Here is a 24,861-nt window from a genome sequence, read left to right as displayed (position 1 = left end):
TCAGGATCTGTTATTTTTGTGCTTCCCTCCGGAGTTCCTCCGCCACCTGCTTTGCTCTACATCCCCGATGATCTCTGGCAGAGGGACGTTGAGGGTCTCGGGGAGGAGAGTGGCCGTCAGTCCACAGATCACCGCCATGCTGCAGAATATCACCTGCGACAGAGGTTCCCAGAAGTCATCCAGGAGCTTCATCAGGGGAGCAATCGAGACTCCAAGTCGCCCCAGAAAGGATGTGTAACCAATGCCGTTTTGTCTGAGGGGGCAAAGACGAGAAACGGAACAGATGAGGGACTCAACAATGGGGGAAATGGAGCGGACTCCCTTATGGCTGCTGTCCACTGCGGGTGATGGGCCTACCGTAACTCCTGACTCCTCCATTCCTCTCAGGTTCTCTGTCTGTCCACTTCCCTCCTTTATGGTGCGTTCACACCTACAGGATCTGCCGCAGATTTCATTTACATAACTGAACACAGCATCAAATCTGCTGCAGATCCTGTAGGTATGAACGCACCTTTAAGCTTTTTCTGCTTAACCCCTCTCCTTGCCGCCCTCCGCTCGCGCTTTCCGTCCGACCATCTTCCTCCTCTGGGGCTTTCCTGCCCCTTACACTCTTTTTGGACTCTCCCGCCTGACCCTCCCCCCCCCCCCCCCCCCCCACCCCCCCCCCCCCCTTCTTCTCGGGCTCCCCTCTCTGACCCTCCCCCTCCGTGCTGATGGTTTCTGCCACATGGGGTATTTTGCTGTGCGCTGTACCTGATCACTGTAGGGAACATTTCAGCGGTGTACAAGATGACAACAGTAAACGCCGCCTCCGAGAAGCCTTTCCCAATAATGGCGATTGTTGTGCGAAGCTGCCACAGTGCTGAGGAAGAAAGAGTGTAAATCTGGGGCCCCAGAGGATGAGGCCTAGTGCGATGTTCTGCAGACCTCCCAGGGACCAGTAGGTACATCCCTATACACCTACTCAAAATGTCATACATTCCCACCTGTTATACCGTAGCCGGTCCTCCACCCCTCCCTGCCTAGTGATGGTGGTCCGTCATACATTCCCAACTGTTATACTGTAGCCGGTCTCCCCCCCTCTCTGCCTAGTGATGGTGGTCCGTCATACATTCCCACCTGTTATACCATAGCCGGTCCTCCACCCCTCTCTGCCTAGTGATGGTGGTCCGTCATACATTCCCACCTGTTATACTGTAGCCGGTCTCCCCCCCTCTCTGCCTAGTGATGGTGGTCCGTCATACATTCCCACCTGTTATACCATAGCCGGTCCTCCACCCCTCTCTGCCTAGTGATGGTGGTCCGTCATACATTCCCACCTGTTATACTGTACCCGGTCCTCTACCCCTCTCTGCCTAGTGATGGTGGTCCGTCATACATTCCCACCTGTTATACCGTAGCCGATCTCCCCCCCCCCCCTCTGCCTAGTGATGGTGGTCCATTATACATTCCCACCTGTTATACCGTAGCCGGTCCTCCACCCCTCTCTGCTTAGTAATGGTGGTCCGTCATACATTCCCACCTGTTATACTGTAGCCGGTCTCCCCCCCCCCTCTCTGCCTAGTGATGGTGGTCCGTCATACATTCCCAAACTGTTATACTGTAGCCGGTCTCCCCCCCTCCCTCTCTGCCTAGTGATGGTGGTCCGTCATACATTCCGACCTGTTATACCGTAGCCGGTCTCCCCCCCTCTCTGCCTAGTGATGGTGGTCCGTCATACATTCCCACCTGTTATACTGTACCCGGTCCTCTACCCCTCTCTGCCTAGTGATGGTGGTCCGTCATACATTCCCACCTGTTATACTGTAGCCGGTCTCCCCCCCCCCTCTCTGCCTTGTGATGGTGGTCTGTCATACATTCCCACCTGTTATACTGTAGCCGGTCTCCCCCCCCCCCCTCTCTGCCTAGTGATGGTGGTCCGTCATACATTCCCACCTGTTATAAAGTAACTGGTCCTCCACCCCCCTCTGCCTAGTGATGGTGGTCCGTCATACATTCCCACCTGTTATACTGTAGCCGGTCTCCCCTCCCCCCTCTCTGCCTAGTGATGGTGGTCTGTCATACATTCCCACCTGTTATACCGTAGCCAGTCCTCTACCCCTCTCTGCCTAGTGATGGTGGTCCGTCATACATTCCCACCTGTTATACTGTAGCCGGTCTCCCCCCCCCTCTCTGCCTTGTGATGGTGGTCCGTCATACATTCCCACCTGTTATAAAGTAACTGGTCCTCCACCCCCCTCTGCCTTGTGATGGTGGTCCGTCATACATTCCCACCTGTTATAAAGTAACTGGTCCTCCACCCCCCTCTGCCTAGTGATGGTGGTCCGTCATACATTCCCACCTGTTATACCGTAGCCAGTCCCCCACCCCCTCCTCTCTGCCTAGTGATGGTGGTCCGTCATACATTCCCACCTGTTATACCGTAGCCAGTCCCCCCCCCCTCCTCTCTGCCTAGTGATGGTGGTTCCGTCATACGTGCGTTGTGCCTGTTTTCTTACGTGCTCATACATTTACTTGCACTGTGTACTCCTCTGTGTAATGGACTCTCACCGCGGGGGATGACCACATTGGCTCCTATACACACACCGGTCATGACTAAGGTGAGGGACTTGTGTTCTGCGACGTCCCAGGTGTTGAGCAGGAAGTAGATGCTGAGCTTGGCGGGCACCTCCACCAGGGCGTACAGGAAGTGGGTGAGGAATAGGCTGAGGCCGAACCCAGAGATGTTCCAGACTGATCCCGTAATATGAGAAGGCAACGCCGAAGCTGTGGATGATGGAGACGTTACTGCCAGAATGAAGCCCTCCAGCATAGGGAGGGTAAGGGGCAGCAGAAGGAGCACTTCCACCACACCAGTCCGGAAACAAAGCGAGATCCTGCGCATTTGTCGGGTCCGGAACAGGTCAACGTAGGAGAAGTTGATGGAGGATGATACCATTGACGCGCCAGTCTCTGAATATTCTGTCAGAAAACATATGGATGAATAAGGACTGCAACGACAAACCAGCGGCCCTCCCGTCAATCCTATCCGTTTTCTGTGACCTAGCGGCTGCCAGACACATAGTAATCTGTAGTAATGACTGCACCACCAGATGATAGCCGGGGGGGACATGACTGCACCACCAGATGATAACCAGGGAGGACGTGACTGCACCACCAGATGATAACCAGGGAGGACGTGACTGCACCACCAGATGATAACCAGGGAGGACGTGACTGCACCACCAGATGATAGCTGGGGGGACGTGACTGCACCGCCAGATGATAACAAGGGAGGACGTGACTGCACCGCCAGATGATAACCGGGGGGACATGACTGCACCACCAGATGATAGCCAGGGGGGACATGACTGCACCACCAGATGATAGCCAGGGGGGACATGACTGCACCACCAGATGATAGCCAGGGGGGACATGACTGCACCACCAGATGATAGCCAGGGGGACATGACTGCACCACCAGATGATAGCCAGGGGGGACATGACTGCACCACCAGATGATAGCCAGGGGGGACATGACTGCACCACCAGATGATAGCCAGGGGAACATGACTGCACCGCCAGATGATAACCGGGGGGGGACATGACTGCACCACCAGATGATAGCCAGGGGGGACATGACTGCACCACCAGATGATAGCCAGGGAGGACGTGACTGCACCACCAGATGATAACCGGGGGGACATGACTGCACCACCAGATGATAACCGGGGGGACATGACTGCACCACCAGATGATAGCCAGGGGGGACATGACTGCACCACCAGATTATAGCCAGGGGGGACATGACTGCACCACCAGATGATAGCCGGGGGGGGACATGACTGCACCACCAGATGATAACCAGGGGAACATGACTGCACCGCCAGATGATAGCCAGGGGGGACATGACTGCACCGCCAGATGATAGTCGGGGGGATGTGACTGCATCGTCAGATGATAACCGGGGGGACATGACTGCACCACCAGATGATAACCGGGGGGACATGACTGCACCACCAGATGATAACCGGGGGGACATGACTGCACCACCAGATGATAGCCAGGGGGGACATGACTGCACCACCAGATGATAACCAGGGAAACATGACTGCACCGCCAGATGATAACCAGGGAGGACTGACTGAACGGCAGATGATAGCGGGGGATGTGACTGCATCGTCAGATGATAACCGGGGGGACATGACTGCACCACCAGATGATAACCGGGGGGACATGACTGCACCACCAGATGATAACCGGGGGGGACATGACTGCACCGCCAGATGATAGCCGGGGGGACATGACTGCACCACCAGATGATAGCCGGGGGGGACATGACTGCACCACTAGATGATAGCCGGGGGGACACGACTGCACCGCCAGATGATAGCCGGGGGAACATGACTGCACCACTAGATGATAGCCGGGGGGACACGACTGCACCGCCAGATAACTGGGGGGACATGACTGCACCGCCAGATAACTGGGGGGACATGACTGCACCACCAGATGATAGCCGGGGGGGACATGACTGCACCACTAGATGATAACCGGGGGGACACAACTGCATCGCCAGATGATAACCGGGGGGACACGACTGCATCGCCAGATGATAGCCGGGGGGGGACATGACTGCACCGCCAGATGATAGCCTGGGGGGACACGACTGCACCGCCAGATGATAACCGGGGACACGACTGCACCGCCAGATAACTGGGGGGACATGACTGCACCACCAGATGATAACCGGGGGGACACGACTGCATCACCAGATGATAACCGGGGGGACACGACTGCATCACCAGATGATAACCGGGGGAACACAACTGCATCGCCAGATGATAACCGGGGGGACACGACTGCATCGCCAGATGATAACCGGGGGGAACACGACTGCACCGCCAGATGATAACCAGGGGGACACGACTGCACCGCCAGATAACCGGGGGGACATGACTGCACCACCAGATGATAGCCGGGGGGACACGACTGCATCGCCAGATGATAACCAGGGGGACACGACTGCACCGCCAGATAACTGGGGGGACATGACTGCACCGCCAGATAACTGGGGGGACATGACTGCACCACCAGATGATAACCGGGGGGACACGACTGCACCACCAGATGATAACCGGGGGGACACGACTGCATCGCCAGATGATAACCGGGAAGGACATGTCTAGAGGTGATCGAACCTTGGGATTTTGCAGGTTCGATTGAACTCGAACATTCTCGAACCTTCCGCATTTGATTCCCGATGCCTTCCCGATCCGCGGGGAAAGATAAGACTGCCGAGTACAGCCTGGAATTACGGGATAAATCCTAGGTAATAGGCTGTATCCCAGGAAATCCAGGCAGTACTTGGGCTGTCTCCTCCTTCCCCACGGAACGGGGAAGGCATCGGGAATCAAATGCGGAAGGGTCGAGTTTGATACCACCTAACTTTTTCTGGCGTTCAATCATCTTTAGACATGACTAGATAATAACCAAGGACAACACGACCACCCCACCAGATAATAACCAGGGGGGACATGACCGCACCGCCAGATAATGACCAGGGGGACACGACCTGCACCGCCAGATGATTACCGGGGGAGGGGGCACGGAGGGTCACGAGCTGTGTACAGATGTGTGAAATATTTTGTTTTCACAATTTTAGACACATTGCAGCAAACATTTAAATATAAATGAATCCAAGTCCACCCCAAGTGATGACAGGTGCGGGACGCTCTAGGGAGAAGTGCACGGGGAAGAGGCTTTCTCCTAGCACACAGACCTTGATGGAAAGGTCTGCAGACTATCTCACCTCTTTATTCTTACTGAAAGATTCCAGATCTTGTCCATTCATGGCAGCACATCGCACCAATTCTTTCTCCCCTCTCTCAGCCAGGCCCTTGGTCAGCAACCATCGCGGAGATTCAGAAAGCCACCTGGAAAGGAGGAGGACAGAAGGAGAGGAGTAAGAAAGAAGGAGTGGAGGAGGAGGTGAGAGGAGGGGGAGGAAACGGGGAGAGGAGGAGGAAAGAGTGAGAGGAGGTAGAGGAGGAGGAAAGAGGGAGAAGGAGGAAAGAGGGAGAGAAGGAGGGAGGGAAGAGGCAAAGGAAAAGGAAAGAGGTAGAGGACGAGGTAAGAGGGAGAGAAGGAGGAGGAGGAAAGAGGGAGGGGAAGGAGGAGGAAAGAGGGAGAGGAGGAAGAAAGGGGGGGAGGAAAGAGGGAGAGAAGGAGGAGGAAAGAGGGAGAGGAGGAAGAAAGGGGGGGAGGAGGAAGAAAGGGGGGGAGGAAAGAGGGAGAGAAGGGGGAGGAAAGAGGGAGAGAAGGGGGAGGAAAGAGGGAGGGGAGGAGGAGAGGGGAGAAGAGTAGGGAAAAGGAGGAGAGGAGTAGGAAAGAGTGAAGGGAGGATGAGGAAAAAGGGTAGAAGTAGGAGAGAGATAAGGAGGAAAGAGCAAAGAAGAAGAGATGACTAGGAGAAGCCTTGCTGGTGCGGCTCCGGTGAGGTCGCTGGTTCGGCCCTTACCACATACTGACCCACGCCAGGGCACAGGGTGCGGTGATGGTCACCACCAGCCAACGCCAGTCTCTGATGAGATATGCGATCAGTGCCAGGAGTGCGCTTCCTATGCTCCAGCAGATACTGGTGAGGACCCCGGCCGTGGTGCGATGCTCCATGTTCACCCACTCCAGGACCTGGGGAGAGAGGAGTCATGTACCCTGGCCTTATAACCCAGATGTTCCCCGTGTCTTCTGCTCCACCCTAATTATATATAACATAGTATATCCTGTACCTTGATTGGGTCCTGCCGCTGTGTACCCTTATGTACTACCCCGGTGTACCCCCATGTACCCTCACATACTACCCCGGTGTACCCCCATGTACCCTCACATACTACCCCGGTGTACCCCCATGTACTCTCACATACTACCCCGGTGTACCCCCATGTACTCTCATATACTACCTCTGTGTTCCCCCATGTACCCTCATATACTACCCCTTTGTACCCCATATACTGCCCCTTTTCCGGTTTTTACCAAGGGCCCCTCCCCACACACCTCTTGGTGTTGGTGTAAGTCAGGTGCAGCTTAACCCCTTCAGTGTTGTACATTGATTGCCCTGTAACCCTTTTTTTTTTATTGGTGTAAGCTGAGTGCTTGTCTCACCCCTCGGTGTTGGTGTAAGTTGAGTGCCGTCTCACCCCTCGGTGTTGGTGTAAGCTGAGTGCCGTCTCACCCCTCGGTGTTGGTGTAAGCTGAGTGCCCTCTAACCCCTCGGTGTTGGTGTAAACCGAGTGCCGTCTCACCCCTCGGTGTTGGTGTAAGCCGAGTGCCGTCTCACCCCTCGGTGTTGGTGTAAGCTGAGTGCCGTCTCACCCCTCGGTGTTGGTGTAAGTTGAGTGCCGTCTCACCCCTCGGTGTTGGTGTAAGCTGAGTGCCGTCTCACCCCTCGGTGTTGGTGTAAACCGAGTGCCCGTCTCACCCCTCGGTGTTGGTGTAAGCCGAGTGCCGTCTCACCCCTCGGTGTTGGTGTAAGCTGGAGTGCCGTCTCACCCCTCGGTGTTGGTGTAAGCTGAGTGCCGTCTCACCGTTCGGTGTTGGTTTAAGCTGAGTGCCCTCTCACTGTTCAGTTGGTGTAAGCTGAGTGCCTTCTCACTTTTCGGTGTTGGTGTAAGCTGAGTGCTGTCTCACCCCTCAGTGTTGGTTTGAGCTGAGTGCCCTCTCACAAGGTATAGGAAGTCTTACTTAATGCCACCACAGTGATGGTCATATTCCAGATAGAGAGAATCCAGACAGCGTCAAACTCACAGCGAACATTGGGTACGATACGGAATCAGCAGAGAGGCCCCGCACACCAGAGACAGGACCATGGCCAATAGGAGCATCGCTCTGCGGCCAAACCTGAGTGGAAGAGAAGCTATGGGAATTAGAGGAAATCTCACCAGTAACCTCCCCACTGCCCAAGACCACCAGGAGACATTACCAGTAACCCACCCACTGCCCGACGACCCCCAGACACATGTACCAGTAACCTCTCCACTGCCCGAGACCCCCAGACACATTACCAGTAACCCACCCCACTGCCTGAGACTACTAGAGACATTACCAGTAACCTCTCCACTGCCCGAGACCCCCAGACACATTACCAGTAACCTCTCCACTGCCCGAGACCCCCAGACACATTACCAGTAACCCACCCACTGCCCGAGACCACCAGAGACATACCGTAACCTCTCCACTGCCCGAGACCCCCAGACACATTACCAGTAACCCACCCCACTGCCTGAGACTACTAGAGACATTACCAGTAACCTCTCCACTGCCCGAGACCCCCAGACACATTACCAGTAACCTTTCCACTGTCTGAGACCCCCAGGCACATTACCAGTAACCCACCCCACTGCCTGAGACCCCCAGGTACATTACCAGTAAACCCCCCACTGCCCGAGACCCCCAGACACATTACCAGTAACCCCTTAACTGCCCTAGACCACAAGACATATTACCAGTAACCCCCACTTGCCCGAGACCCCCAGACACATTACCACTAACTCCCCCACTGCCTGAGACCACCAGACACAATTACCAGTAACCCACCCACTGCTCGAGACAATGGTGGATGCTACCACTAACCTTTTGGGGGCCTGCTAAGACATTGGTACAGGTGATACGGACACAGTTTTTTGAGAGTAATCTGCCCAACCCCACAGAGCCACCATGATAGAACTACCATCACAGAGTCCACCATCGCAGATCCCACCCCCACAGAACCCATTATCGCAGAGCCCACCCCCACAGAGCATACATCACAGAGCCCATCATCACAGAGCCCATCCCCGCAGAGCATACATCACAGAGCCTATCCCCACAGAGCCCACCATCGCAGAGCCCAACATCGCAGAGCCCACGCCCACAGAGCCCACCATCACAGAGGCCCACCCCCACAGAGCCCACCCCCACAGAGCCCACCCCCACAGAGCCCATCATCACAAAGCCCACCCCCACAGAGCCCACCCCCACAGAACCCATTATCGCAGAGCCCACCCCCACAGAGCATACATCACAGAGCCTATCCCCACAGAACCCACCATCGCAGAGCCCAACATCGCAGAGCCCACGCCCACAGAGCCCATCATCTCAGAGACCAACATCACAGAGCCCAACATCACAGAGCCCAACATCACAGAGCCCAACATCACAGAGCCCAACATCACAGAGCCCATCATCACAGAGCCCCCCATCACAGAGACCCCCATCACAGAGACCCTTATCACAGAGACCCCCATCACAGAGCCCATCATCACAGAGACCCCCATCACAGAGCCCATCATCACAGAGACCCCCATCACAGAGCCCACCCCCACAGAGCCCATCATCACAGAGACCCCCATCACAGAGCCCATCATCATAGAGCCCATCATCATAGAGCCCATCATCATAGAGCCCATCATAGAGACCCCATCACAGAGCCCATCATCATAGAGCCCATCATCATAGAGCCCATCATCACAGAGCCCATCATCATAGAGCCCATCATCACAGAGCCTACATTACAGAGCCCATGATCACAGAGACCCCCATCACAGAGCCCACCCCCACAGAGCCCATGATCACAGAGACCCCCCATCTCAGAGCCCACCCCCACAGAGACCCCCCATCTCAGAGCCCACCCCCACATACCCTATCCCCACAGAGCCCACCATCTCAGAGCCCACCCCCACAGAGCCCACCATCACAGAACCTATCCCCACAGAGCCCACCATCTCAGAGCCCACCATCTCAGAGCCCACCCCCACAGAGCCCACCATCTCAGAGCCCACCCCCACAGAGCCCACCATCACAGAGCCTATCCCCACAGAGCCCACCATCGCAGAGCCCACCCCCACAGAGCCCATCATCACAGAGACCCCCATCGCAGAGCTCACTCCCACAGAGCCCCCCATCACAGAGACCCCCATCGCAGAGCCCACCCCCACAGAGCCCATCATCACAGAGACCCCCATCGCAGAGCCCACCATCGCAGAGCCCACCCCCACAGAGCCCCCCATCACAGAGACCCCCATCGCAGAGCTCACTCCCACAGAGCCCCCCATCACAGAGACCCCCATCGCAGAGCCCACCCCCACAGAGCCCATCATCACAGAGACCCCCATCGCAGAGCCCACCATCGCAGAGCCCACCCCCACAGAGACCCCCATCACAGAGACCCCCATCGCAGAGCCCACCCCCACAGAGACCATCATCACAGAGACCCCCATCGCAGAGCCCACCCCCACAGAGACCATCATCACAGAGACCCCCATCACAGAGCTCACCCCCACAGAGACCATCATCACAGATGGCTGAGTGTTTTTGGAGCCCCACCCCTCTGCATCCCCTACTCACCTGTCAGACAGGTATCCAAAGGTGATGGTCCCTATTGTCACTCCGATGAAGAAGAAGGTGGCCAGAATGTTGCTTAGTCCTTTCTTCTCACACACCAGATCCCACTGTGTAACAAGGAAGGGGTTCACTTACTTTACACAATGTCATGCAGTTTGGTATCATCTGCCCTATGCTATTACCCCTGGCATGATGTAGATACAGACTCTGGTAAGTATAGCACACACATGTATATATTATGTATATTACACCGCTATATACTTATATATGACACCGCTATATACTTATATATTACACCGCTATATACTTATATATTACACCGCTATATACTTATATATTACACCGCTATATACTTATATATTACACCGCTATATACTTATATATGACACCGCTATATACTTATATATTACACCGCTATATACTTATATATTACACCGCTATATACTTATATATTACACCGCTATATACTTATATATTACACCACTATATACTTATATATTACACCGCTATATACTTATATATGACACTGCTATATACTTATATATTACCGCTATATACTTATATATTACACCGCTATATACTTATATATGACACCGCTATATACTTAAATATTACCGCTATATACTTATATATTACACCGCTATATACTTATATATTACCGCTATATATATTGAAACTAGAGAGATTAACGAGCCTCTTGCAGCCAGTCCGCGGGCCAGGAGATCCCGGTGGAGAATCAAAGGAAGGTTCTGCCAGCTGGAGGTACAACCGTGCAGGAAGGTCGGGACTTTAAGTGGCGCTGACGGCTTCAGATGGACATCACTCCTTCAATGATGGGAGTAGTAGTACCTTGATGTAAATCAAAGCTTAATGTAAAATTGAAGTTTTATTACAAGAATTATGCGTTTCAAGGCACAACCTCTTCATCAGATTCACATCAAGTACTACTACTCCCATCATTAAAGGAGTGATGTCCATCTGAAGCCGTCAGCGCCACCAAAAGTCCCAGATGTTCCTGCACGGTTGTACCTCCAGCTGGCAGAACCTTCCTTTGACCGCTATATATATTACACCACTATATACTTATATATTACACCGCTATATATATTACACTGCTATATACTTATATATTACACCGCTATATATATTACACTGCTATATACATATATATTAAATCCCAGTATCCTTATATATTACACCGCTATATCCTTATATATTACACTGCTATATACATATATTCCACACTATATATATAACATCACTATATATATTACACTGCTATATATATTACACCGCTATATACTTATACATTACATTACTTTATACTTTATAGTTAATGAGGTATCTTTGGTATCTGTCCACATTCGATATTCCCACTGGCACTACTAGTCCCCAGGCTCACCACAAAGATGTCAAGTACATTCAGTACGGTCATGCTCTGTCTGTGTAACGTGTTGGTGGAGTAGAATGTAGTGCGGTCATGGTGTACCTGGGTGATTGGTGGTAGAGCATGGACCGCACTACATTCTACTCCACCACCGTCACCCAGGTACAGCATGACCGCACTACATTCTACTCCACCACCATCACCCAGGTACAGCATGACCACACTACATTCTACTCCACCCCCGTCACACAGACAGAGCATGACCACACTACATTCTACTCCAGCACCGTCACACAGGTACAGCATGACCGCACTACATTCTACTCCACCACCGTCACACAGACAGAGCATGACCGCACTACATTCTACTCCGTCTGTGTGACGGTAGTGGAGTAGAATGTAGTGCGGTCATGCTCTGTCTGGGTGACGGTGGTGGAGTAGAATGTAGTGCGGTCATGCTCTGTCTGTGTGACGGTGGTGGAGTAGAATATAGTGCGGCCATGCTGTACCTGTGTGACGGTGGTGGAGTAGAATGTAGTGCGGTCATGCTGTACCTGTGTGACGGTGGTGGAGTAGAATGTAGTGCGGTCATGCTGTACCTGTGTGACGGTGGTGGAGTAGAATGTAGTGCGGTGATGCTGTACCTGTGTGACGGTGGTGGAGTAGAATGTAGTGCGGTCATGCTCTGTCTGTGTGACGGTGGTGGAGTAGAATGTAGTGCGGTTATGCTGTACCTGTGTGACGGTGGTGGAGTAGAATGTAGTGTGTCATGCTCTGTATGTGTGACGGGGGTGGAGTAGAATGTAGTGCGGTCATGGTGTACCTGAGTGATGGTGGTAGAGCATGACCGCACTACATTCTACTCCACCACCGTCACACAGGTACAGCATGACCGCACTACATTCTACTCCACCAACGTCACACAGAAAGAGCATGACCGCACTACATTCTACTCCGTCTGTGTGACGGTAGTGGAGTAGAATGTAGTGCGGTCATGCTCTGTCTGGGTGACGGTGGTGGAGTAGAATGTAGTGCGGTCATGCTCTGTCTGTGTGACGGTGGTGGAGTAGAATATAGTGCGGCCATGCTGTACCTGTGTGACGGTGGTGGAGTAGAATGTAGTGCGGTCATGCTGTACCTGTGTGACGGTGGTGGAGTAGAATGTAGTGCGGTCATGCTCTGTCTGTGTGACGGTGGTGGAGTAGAATGTAGTGCGGTTATGCTGTACCTGTGTGACGGTGGTGGAGTAGAATGTAGTGTGGTCATGCTCTGTATGTGTGACGGGGGTGGAGTAGAATGTAGTGCGGTCATGGTGTACCTGAGTGATGGTGGTAGAGCATGACCGCACTACATTCTACTCCACCACCGTCACACAGGTACAGCATGACCGCACTACATTCTACTCCACCAACGTCACACAGAAAGAGCATGACCGCACTACATTCTACTCCGTCTGTGTGATGGTGGTGGAGTAGAATGTAGTGCGGTCATGCTGTACCTTGGGTGACGGTGGTGGAGTATAATGTAGTGCGGTCATGCTGTACCTGTGTGACGGTGGTGGAGTAGAATGTAGTGCGGTCATGCTCTGTCTGGGTGACGGTGGTGGAGTAGAATGTAGTGTGGTCATGCTCTGTCTGGGTTGACGGTTGTGGAGTAGAATATAGTGCGGTCATGCTGTACCTGTGTGACGGTGGTGGAGTAGAATGTAGTGCGGTCATGCTGTACCTGGGTGACGGTGGTGGAGTAGAATGTAGTGCGGTCATGCTCTGTCTGGGTGACGGTGGTGGAGTAGAATGTAGTGTGGTCATGCTCTGTCTGGGTGACGGTGGTGGAGTAGAATATAGTGCGGTCATGCTGTACCTGTGTGACGGTGGTGGAGTAGAATGTAGTGCGGTCATGCTGTACCTGGGTGACGGTGGTGGAGTAGAATGTAGTGCGGTCATGCTGTACCTGGGTGACGGTGGTGGAGTAGAATGTAGTGCGGTCATGCTATACCTGGGTGATGGTGGTGGAGTAGAATGTAGTGCGGTCATGCTCTGTCTGGGTGACAGTGGAGTAGAATGTAGTGCGGTCATGCTGTACCTGTGTGACGGGGGTGGAGTAGAATGTAGTGCGGTCATGCTGTACCTGGGTGACGGTGGTGGAGTAGAATGTAGTGCGGTCATGCTGTACCTGGGTGACGGTGGTGAAGTAGAATGTAGTGCGGTCATGCTGTACCTGGGTGACGGTGGTGGAGTAGAATGTAGTGCGGTCATGCTCTGTGTGACGGTGGTGGAGTAGAATGTAGTGCGGTCATGCTGTACTTGTGTGACGGTGGTGGAGTAGAATGTAGTGCGGTCATGCTCTGTCTGGGTGACGGTGGTGGAGTCGAATGTAGTGCGGTCATGCTGTACCTGGGTGACGGTGGTGGAGTAGAATGTAGTGCGGTCATGCTGTACCTGGGTGACGGTGGTGGAGTAGAATGTAGTGCGGTCATGCTGTACTTGTGTGACGGTGGTGGAGTAGAATGTAGTGCGGTCATGCTGTACCTGGGTGACGGTGGTGGAGTAGAATGTAGTGCGGTCATGCTGTACCTGGGTGACGGTGGTGGAGTAGAATGTAGTGCGGTCATGCTCTGTCTGTAGTCGGTGGTGGAGTAGAATATAGTGCGGTCATGCTGTACCTGGGTGACGGTGGTGGAGTAGAATGTAGTGCGGTCATTGCTGTACCTGGGTGACGGTGGTGGAGTAGAATGTAGTGCGGTCATGCTGTACCTGGGTGACGGTGGTGGAGTAGAATGTAGTGCGGTCATGCTGTACCTGGGTGACGGTGGTGGAGTAGAATGTAGTGCGGTCATGCTGTACCTGGGTGACGGTGGTGGAGTAGAATATAGTGCGGTCATGCTGTACCTGGGTGACGGTGGTGGAGTAGAATGTAGTGCGGTCATGCTGTACCTGGGTGACGGTGGTGGAGTAGAATATAGTGCGGTCATGCTGTACCTGGGTGACGGTGGTGGAGTAGAATGTAGTGCGGTCATGCTCTGTCTGTATGTCGGTGGTGGAGTAGAATGTAGTGCGGTCATGCTCTGTCTGTATGACGGTGGTGGAGTAGAATATAGTGCGGTCATGCTGTACCTGTGTGACGGTGGTGGAGTAGAATGTAGTGCGGTCATGCTCTGTCTGTATGTCGGTGGTGGAGTAGAATGTAGTGCGGTCATGCTGTACCTGGGTGACGGTGGTGGAGTAGAATGTAGTGCGGTCATAGTCCCAGCCCTGATCACAGCTCTGCACCCAGGATCTGTTCACCACGGCCCTTTGGGATCTGTTGTGGAGCAGGTGAGGCTGCGGCTCGGAGAACATCTCACAGGAGCTGAAGGCACCATCAGGCTCTCGGGGGAGGTTGATGAGGACAAGGTCCGCCTGGCTGAGGTTTCCGGGGTTCCTGCGCTCAGGGATGCGGCAGTGATGGGGGGGCACAGCAGAGATGAAGATGTGCTGGAGGAAATGTAGAGGGAGGATGATCCGGGGAATGCACAAAATTAACAACGTGAGGACCTGGAATCTTCCGAATCCCCCAGCATCATGGAGAACCTCATCAAAGGTCAGCTTCACAGGAGCGACTATGGGGCTGGGGCAAGAGGCAGGAATCCATGAAGAAGTTGTATCAGAGACTGAGGATCCTGGGGCAGCTCTTCACTGGTGGCTTTCTTCTACAAGTACAAGACCTCCTGTCCGTCACCTCCTCCGGATCCTCAGCAGCCAACACATTCCTGGACCTATAAGCCTCTTATTCCTCAGACTTCCTCAGGGCGGGCATTCCCACCAGGCAGAGCCAGGCCGCCCACACGTCACCAGGTCACACATCAGCCAGGAAGAATCCATCAGTCTCGGCTCCGTACACACAGTCATTTGACCGGAGTCACACTAACATCTTGTTATAAGGTGATGGAAGGTATAAGAGTGACGATTCATCCAGGAGGACGAGAACTCAGCAGAAGACTTCCATAATGTCACACCACGTATACACCCCCTGCCAATCCCGTCCCTCTGTATACTCCTCATTACATCCAGCCATCCATCATCCCCCCCCGACCACAGACTATTCCTCCATCATCCCTCCCGACCACAGACTATTCCTCCATCATCCCTCCCGACCACAGTCTATTCTTCCATCATCCCTCCCGACCACAGTCTATTCCTCCATCATCCCCCCCGACCACAGTCTATTCCTCCATCATCCCTCCCGACCACAGACTATTCCTCCATCATCCCTCCCGACCACAGTCTATTCTTCCATCATCCCTGCCGACCACAGTCTATTCCTCCATCATCCCTCCCAACCACAGTCTATTCTTCCATCATCCCTCCCGACCACAGTCTATTCTTCCATCATCCCTCCCGACCACAGTCTATTCCTCCATCATCCCTCCCAACCACAGACTATTCCTCCATCATCTCTCCCGACCACAGTCTATTCCTCCATCATCCCCCCCGACCACAGACTATTCCTCCATCATCCCTCCCAACCACAGTCTATTCTTCCATCATCCCTCCCGACCACAGACTATTCCTCCATCATCCCTCCCAACCACAGTCTATTCTTCCATCATCCCTCCTGACCACAGTCTATTCTTCCATCATCCCTCCCGACCACAGTCTATTCTTCCATCATCCCTCCCGACCACAGTCTATTCCTCCATCATCCCTCCCGACCACAGTCTATTCTTCCATCATCCCTCCCGACCACAGTCTATTCTTCCATCATCCCTCCCGACCACAGACTATTCCTCCATCATCCCTCCCGACCACAGTCTATTCTTCCATCATCCCTCCCGACCACAGACTATCCCTCCATCATCCCTCCCGACCACAATCTATTCCTCCATCATCCCTCCCGACCACAGTCTATTCCTCCATCATCCCTCCCGACCACAGTCTATTCCTCCATCATCCCCCCCGACCACAGTCTATTCTTCCATCATCCCTCCCGACCACAGACTATTCCTCCATCATCCCTCCCGACCACAGTCTATTCTTCCATCATCCCTCCCGACCACAGTCTATTCCTCCATCATCCCTCCCGACCAAAGTCTATTCCTCCATCATCCCTCCCGACCACAGACTATTCCTCCATCATCCCTCCCGACCACAGGACTATTCCTCCATCATCCCTCCCGACCACAGTCTATTCCTCCATCATCCCTCCCGACCACAGTCTATTCCTCCATCATCCCTCCCGACCACAGTCTATTCCTCCATCATCCCTCCCGACCACAGTCTATTCTTCCATCATCCCTCCCGACCACAGTCTATTCCTCCATCATCCCCCCGACCACAGTCTATTCTTCCATCATCCCTCCCGACCACAATCTATTCTTCCATCATCCCTCCCGACCACAGTCTATTCCTCCATCATCCCCCCCGACCACAGTCTATTCCTCCATCATCCCTCCCGACCACAGTCTATTCTTCCATCATCCCTCCCGACCACAGTCTATTCCTCCATCATCTCTCCCGACCACAGACTATTCTTCCATCATCCCTCCCGACCACAGTCTATTTCTCTATCATCCCTCCAGACCACAGTCTATTTCTCTATCATCCCTCCCGACCACAGTCTATTCTTCCATCATCCCTCCCGACCACAGTCTATTCCTCCATCATCCCTCCCGACCACAGTCTATTCCTCCATCATCCCTCCCGACCACAGTCTATTCTTCCATCATCCCTCCCGACCACAGTCTATTCCTCCATCATCCCCCCCGACCACAGTCTATTCTTCCATCATCCCTCCCGACCACAATCTATTCTTCCATCATCCCTCCCTCCACAGTCTATTCCTCCATCATCCCCCCCGACCACAGTCTATTCTTCCATCATCCCTCCCGACCACAATCTATTCCTCCATCATCCCTCCCGACCACAGTCTATTTCTCTATCATCCCTCCCGACCACAGTCTATTCCTCCATCATCCCTCCCGACCAGTCTATTCCTCCATCATCTCTTCCGACCACAGTCTATTCCTCCATCATCCCTCCCGACCACAGTCTATTCTTCCATCATCCCTCCCAACCAGCGGTCTATCCCTCCATCATCCCTCCCGACCACAGTCTATTCTTCCATCATCCCTCCCGACCACAGTCTATTCTTCCATCATCCCTCCCGACCACAGTCTATTCTTCCATCATCCCTCCCGACCACAGTCTATTCCTCCATCATCCCTCCCGACCACAGACTATTCTTCCATCATCCCTCCCGACCACAATCTATTCCTCCATCATCCCTCCCGACCACAGTCTATTTCTCTATCATCCCTCCCGACCACAGTCTATTCCTCCATCATCCCTCCCGACCAGTCTATTCCTCCATCATCTCTTCCGACCACAGTCTATTCCTCCATCATCCCTCCCGACCACAGTCTATTCTTCCATCATCCCTCCCAACCAGCGTCTATCCCTCCATCATCCCTCCCGACCACAGTCTATTCTTCCATCATCCCTCCCGACCACAGTCTATTCTTCCATCATCCCTCCCAACCACAGTCTATTCTTCCATCATCCCTCCCGACCACAGTCTATTCCTCCATCATCCCTCCCGACCACAGACTATTCCTCCATCATCTCTCCCGACCACAGACTATTCCTCCATCATCCCTCCCGACCACAGGACTATTCCTCCATCATCCCCCCGACCACAGTCTATTCCTCCATCATCTCTCCCGACCACAGTCTATTCTTCCATCATCCCTCCCGACCACAGTCTATTCTTCCATCATCCCTCCCGACCACAGTCTATTCCTCCATCATCTCTCCCGACCACAGACTATTCCTCCATCATCCCTCCTGACCACAGTCTATTCCTCCATCATCCCTCCCGACCACAGTCTATTCTTCCATCATCCCTCCCGACCAGCGTCTATCCCTCCATCATCTCTCCCGACCACAGACTATTCTTCCATCATCCCTCCCGACCACAGTCTATTTCTCTATCATCCCTCCAGACCACAGTCTATTTCTCTATCATCCCTCCCGACCACAGTCTATTCTTCCATCATCCCTCCCGACCACAGTCTATTTCTCTATCATCCCTCCCGACCACAGTCTATTCCTCCATCATCCCTCCCGACCACAGTCTATTCCTCCATCATCCCTCCCGACCACAGTCTATTTCTCTATCATCCCTCCCGACCACAGTCTATTCCTCCATCATCCCTCCCGACCACAGACTATTCCTCCATCATCTCTTCCGACCACAGTCTATTCCTCCATCATCCCTCCCGACCACAGTCTATTCTTCCATCATCCCTCCCAACCAGCGTCTATCCCTCCATCATCCCTCCCGACCACAGTCTATTCTTCCATCATCCCTCCCGACCACAGTCTATTCTTCCATCATCCCTCCCGACCACAGTCTATTCTTCCATCATCCCTCCCGACCACAGTCTATTTCTCCATCATCCCTCCCGACCACAGTCTATTTCTCTATCCTCCCTCCCGACCATCCTCCCTCCCGACCACAATCTATTCCTCCATCATCCCTCCCGACCACAGTCTATTCTTCCATCATCCCTCCCGACCAGCGTCTATCCCTCCATCATCCCTCCCGACCACAGTCTATTCCTCCATCATCCCTCCCGACCACAGTCTATTTCTCTATCATCCCTCCCGACCACAGTCTATTTCTCTATCATCTATATAATATAATCTCTATATGGGGACACAAAAGCGGAATTATAGGCTGTCACAGAGGAGCTTAACTACTGTATGTGTATGAGCTATATTGGGGTACACAGGAGACCTACTTACTATATGTGTTGGAGCTATATTGGGGAACACAGGTAACTTATATGTGTTAGAGCAATATTGGGGTACACAGGGGACCTATGTACTATGTGTGTTGGAGCTATATTGGTAGGTGGTAGCTGATGTAGGGTGCACCAATACTGAGGAGGTGAGGTAGGATGAGCCGATGCTGAGGAGGTGAGGTAGGATGAGCCGATGCTGAGGAGGTGAGGTAGGATGAGCCAATACTGAGGAGGTAGGGTGAGCCGATGCTGAGGAGGTGAGGTAGGGTGAGCCGATGCTGAGGAGGTGAGGTAGGATGAGCCGATGCTGAGGAGGTGAGGTAGGATGAGCCGATGCTGAGGAGGTGAGGTAGGGTGAGCTGATGCTGAGGAGGTAGGGTGAGCCGATGCTGAGGAGGTGAGGTAGGGTGAGCCGATGCTGAGGAGGTGAGGTAGGGTGAGCCGATGCTGAGTAGGTGAGGTAGGATGAGCCAATGCTGAGGAGGTGAGGTAGGGTGAGCCGATGCTGAGGAGGTGAGGTAGGATGAGCCAATGCTGAGGAGGTGAGGTAGGATGAGCCAATACTGAGGAGGTAGGGTGAGCCGATGCTGAGGAGGTGAGGTAGGATGAGCCAATACTGAGGAGGTAGGGTGAGCCGATGCTGAGGAGGTGAGGTAGGGTGAGCCGATGCCTAGGAGGTGAGGTAGGATGAGCCAATACTGAGGAGGTAGGGTGAGCCGATGCTGAGGAGGTGAGGTAGGGTAAGCCGATGCCTAGGAGGTGAGGTAGGGTGAGCCGATGCTGAGGAGGTGAGGTAGGGTGAGCCGATGCCTAGGAGGTGAGGTAGGGTGAGCCGATGCCGAGGAGGTGAGGTAGGGTGAGCCGATGCCGAGGAGGTGAGGTAGGGTGAGCCGATGCTGAGGAGGTGAGGTAGGGTGAGCCGATGCCGAGGAGGTGAGGTAGGGTGAGCCGATGACGAGGAGGTGAGGTAGGGTAAGCCGATGACGAGGAGGTGAGGTAGGGTAAGCCGATGCCTAGGAGGTGAGGTAGGGTGAGCCGATGCTGAGGAGGTGAGGTAGGGTGAGCCGATGCCTAGGAGGTGAGGTAGGGTGAGCCGATGCTGAGGAGGTGAGGTAGGGTGAGCCGATGCTGAGGAGGTGAGGTAGGGTGAGCCGATGCAGAGGAGGTGAGGTAGGGTGAGCCGATGCCGAGGAGGTGAGGTAGGGTGAGCCGATGCTGAGGAGGTGAGGTAGGGTGAGCCGATGCCGAGGAGGTGAGGTAGGGTGAGCCGATGCCGAGGAGGTGAGGTAGGGTGAGCCGATGCCGAGGAGGTGAGGTAGGGTGAGCCGATGCCTAGGAGGTGAGGTAGGGTGAGCCGATGCTGAGGAGGTGAGGTAGGGTGAGCCGATGCTGAGGAGGTGAGGTAGGGTGAGCCGATGCTGAGGAGGTGAGGTAGGGTGAGCCGATGCCTAGGAGGTGAGGTAGGGTGAGCCGATGCCTAGGAGGTGAGGTAGGGTGAGCCGATGCCGAGGAGGTGAGGTAGGGTGAGCCGATGCCGAGGAGGTGAGGTAGGGTGAGCCGATGCCTAGGAGGTGAGGTAGGGTGAGCCGATGCCGAGGAGGTGAGGTAGGGTGAGCCGATGCCGAGGAGGTGAGGTAGGGTGAGCCGATGCCGAGGAGGTGAGGTAGGGTGAGCCGATGCCTAGGAGGTGAGGTAGGGTGAGCCGATGCCTAGGAGGTGAGGTAGGGTGAGCCGATGCTGAGGAGGTGAGGTAGGGTGAGCCGATGCCGAGGAGGTGAGGTAGGGTGAGCCGATGCTGAGGAGGTGAGGTAGGGTGAGCCGATGCCTAGGAGGTGAGGTAGGGTGAGCCGATGCTGAGGAGGTGAGGTAGGGTGAGCCGATGCCTAGGAGGTGAGGTAGGGTGAGCCGATGCTGAGGAGGTGAGGTAGGGTGAGCCGATGCTGAGGAGGTGAGGTAGGATGAGCCAATACTGAGGAGGTAGGGTGAGCCGATGCTGAGGAGGTGAGGTAGGGTAAGCCGATGCCTAGGAGGTGAGGTAGGGTGAGCCGATGCCGAGGAGGTGAGGTAGGGTGAGCCGATGCCTAGGAGGTGAGGTAGGGTGAGCCGATGCTGAGGAGGTGAGGTAGGGTGAGCCGATGCTGAGGAGGTGAGGTAGGGTGAGCCGATGCTGAGGAGGTGAGGTAGGGTGAGCCGATGCTGAGGAGGTGAGGTAGGGTGAGCCGATGACGAGGAGGTGAGGTAGGGTAAGCCGATGACGAGGAGGTGAGGTAGGGTAAGCCGATGCCTAGGAGGTGAGGTAGGGTGAGCCGATGCTGAGGAGGTGAGGTAGGGTGAGCCGATGCTGAGGAGGTGAGGTAGGGTGAGCCGATGCTGAGGAGGTGAGGTAGGGTGAGCCGATGCTGAGGAGGTGAGGTAGGGTGAGCCGATGCTGAGGAGGTGAGGTAGGGTGAGCCGATGCTGAGGAGGTGAGGTAGGGTGAGCCGATGCTGAGGAGGTGAGGTAGGGTGAGCCGATGCTGAGGAGGTGAGGTAGGGTGAGCCGATGCTGAGGAGGTGAGGTAGGGTGAGCCGATGCTGAGGAGGTGAGGTAGGGTGAGCCGATGCCTAGGAGGTGAGGTAGGGTGAGCCGATGCCTAGGAGGTGAGGTAGGGTGAGCCGATGCCGAGGAGGTGAGGTAGGGTGAGCCGATGCCGAGGAGGTGAGGTAGGGTGAGCCGATGCCTAGGAGGTGAGGTAGGGTGAGCCGATGCCGAGGAGGTGAGGTAGGGTGAGCCGATGCCGAGGAGGTGAGGTAGGGTGAGCCGATGCCGAGGAGGTGAGGTAGGGTGAGCCGATGCCTAGGAGGTGAGGTAGGGTGAGCCGATGCTGAGGAGGTGAGGTAGGGTGAGCCGATGCTGAGGAGGTGAGGTAGGGTGAGCTGATGCTGAGGAGGTGAGGTAGGATGTGCCGGTGATCTGACGTACAGTGTGACAATGCAGAGAGCTGATGTGGGGGCACCGGTGAGCTGATATAGTGCGGTGTCCCAGAGCAGCTGCCACTACTTCCTAGCACAACCGTCAGGTATCTATGTGTATCTAAGCTCTGGACGGAAGGTTGTTTTCTACTGCTTTGCCTTTACTTGGTGTCTCACTTTCCTGTATGTATTGCACAACTGAAGATATCACAAGGGTTAATGTTGCATTCGTTATGTGTTGTCCAATCCTTAGACTGGGTCCCACACACCACACTGGCCTATCACACACTCAGGTCTTGTCCCTTCCAGAAGATTCCCCACCAATGGGAGACACGTCCCATCCTTTACTATAAGACTTGCTGTTAGTTCCTGGGTAGAGACTTGTCTAGTGGTGGTTATAGAGAGGAGTCCTAGCTAGTGGTGGTTATAGAGAGGAGTCCTAGCTAGTGGTGGTTATAGAGAGGAGTCCTAGCTAGTGGTGGTTATATAGAGGAGTCCTAGCTAGTGGTGTTTATAGAGAGGAGTCCTAGCAAATGGTGGTTATAGAAAGGAGTCCTAGCTAGTTGTGGTTATAGAAAGGAGTCCTAGCAAATGGTGGTTATAGAGAGGAGTCCTAGCTAGTGGTGGTTATAGAGAGAAGTCCAAGCAAATGGTGGTTATAGAAAGGAGTCCTAGCTAGTAGTGGTTATAGGGAGGAGTCCTAGCTAGTGGTGGTTATAGAGAGAAGTCCAAGCAAATGGTGGTTATAGAGAGGAGTCCTAGCTAGTGGTGGTTATAGAGAGGAGTCCTAGCTAGTGGTGGTTATATAGAGGAGTCCTAGCTAGTGGTGGTTATAGAGAGGAGTCCTAGCTAGTGGTGGTTATAGAGAGGAGTCCTAGCTAGTGGTGGTTATAGAGAGGAGTCCTAGCTAGTAGTGGTTATAGAGAGGAGTCCTAGCTAGTGGTGGTTATAGAGAGGAGTCCTAGCTAGTGGTGGTTATAGAGAGGAGTCCTAGCTAGTGGTGGTTATAGAGAGGAGTCCTAGCTAGTGGTGGTTATAGAGAGGAGTCTTAGCTAGTGGTGGTTATAGAGAGGAGTCCTAGCTAGTGGTGTTCCAGGTGTTCTGCTCTGCTAAAGCCAAAGGTGGGGTTACTACCTCATAGCCTTGTCTACAACAGGGGTGACAATCCTTACCACTCACGACCTTCCAGAGACGTTATGGGTTCGTCTGCAGTGGAGCTAAGTGCGACTAAGCCGAAGTACTCCATTGATCTTCGCTCGGCCATTTTAGGGAACCTTGAGTGGATCGCTTCACCAGTTTGTGCAATCCTGGGGCCCGTGCTACCAGACCTGGCCCTCTGTGATCTCTTCTGGCAGAAGGCGGTATCTTTCCAACTGTGAGTACGAGTATCTTCTGTCAAGATTTATCTACTGAGTCAAGTTGCCCTGACAGAGTACAAGGACCCTTGGTTGCCCCCTAGCCTCCTGGACAGCATCTGACTGACTATAGAGGGTTCACACTGGCCGTCAGCACCACCAGCACCACCACCCAGCACCACCACCACCACCAACCACCCAGCACCACCACCAGCACCCAGCACCACTACCAACCACCCAGCACCACCACCAACCACCCAGCACCCAGCACCACTACCAACCACCCAGCACCACCAGCACCCAGCACCACTACCAACCACCCAGCACCTGGGTCACTCAGCAGCTGGAGGGCGGGGGAGGGGTGCGGCATGAATCCTGTTATCCTGCATATTAGGAGAACAGCTGATCAGAATGATGTCAGTAATACACCCATCTGCCGCCCCCATATACCTAAAACCAAACCTCAACCTACTAAACTAAGGCAAAGTACACAGAATCTGCCCTATACCCGGAGTGCCCAGTGTCAGCCCTGTGTGATGTCCGTCAGCAGGCAGGACTATTACACTGATAGTTGCTCAGTAAAACTGTAACTTGTTTTAGACTTGGTGGTTTCTCTTTTCTGTACCTACCATCACAGAGCCCAGTGCCAGTGTACCCAGGCATACCGCTTCTGCCCCCCGGCACCACTACCTAGGCACTACCCCAACACCTGGCGACCTGAGTTACTATAGCGCTTCACTTGGCGTCACGGACAGGATAGAGACACATCCTCAGCTTGTATAATGTTCTGTACATGACAGGAAACACAAATCAGACTGTAACAATTGCCATGAGCCGCGTCCTCCAGGCAGTGTGACCGTAGTCACAGGACAAGAGCGAGGGGCAGCGCTTCTACCCCCTCCTGAGTCTCCCCTCCCTAACACAGGTCCTAGATTAGTCCTCAGATGCCCTAAAAACCAGAGGGGGCAGATGAGGGGTCCCAACAAGAGGGGGGGGGGGGGCGCAGGTGAGGGGTCCCAACCAGAGGGT

At 54.0% G+C, this 24,861-nt stretch overlaps 1 pseudogene; it reads right to left on the bottom strand.

Annotated features, from left to right (window-relative positions):
- On the bottom strand, nucleotides 1–23,850 carry LOC138775309 (solute carrier family 22 member 7-like; annotated as a pseudogene).
- Nucleotides 23,851–24,861: the final 1,011 nt, after the last annotated feature.

This window comes from Dendropsophus ebraccatus, unplaced genomic scaffold, assembly GCF_027789765.1.
Source record: "Dendropsophus ebraccatus isolate aDenEbr1 unplaced genomic scaffold, aDenEbr1.pat pat_scaffold_1509_ctg1, whole genome shotgun sequence".
NCBI lineage: Eukaryota > Metazoa > Chordata > Amphibia > Anura > Hylidae > Dendropsophus > Dendropsophus ebraccatus.
This window is presented reverse-complemented; position numbering and strand designations above follow the sequence as displayed.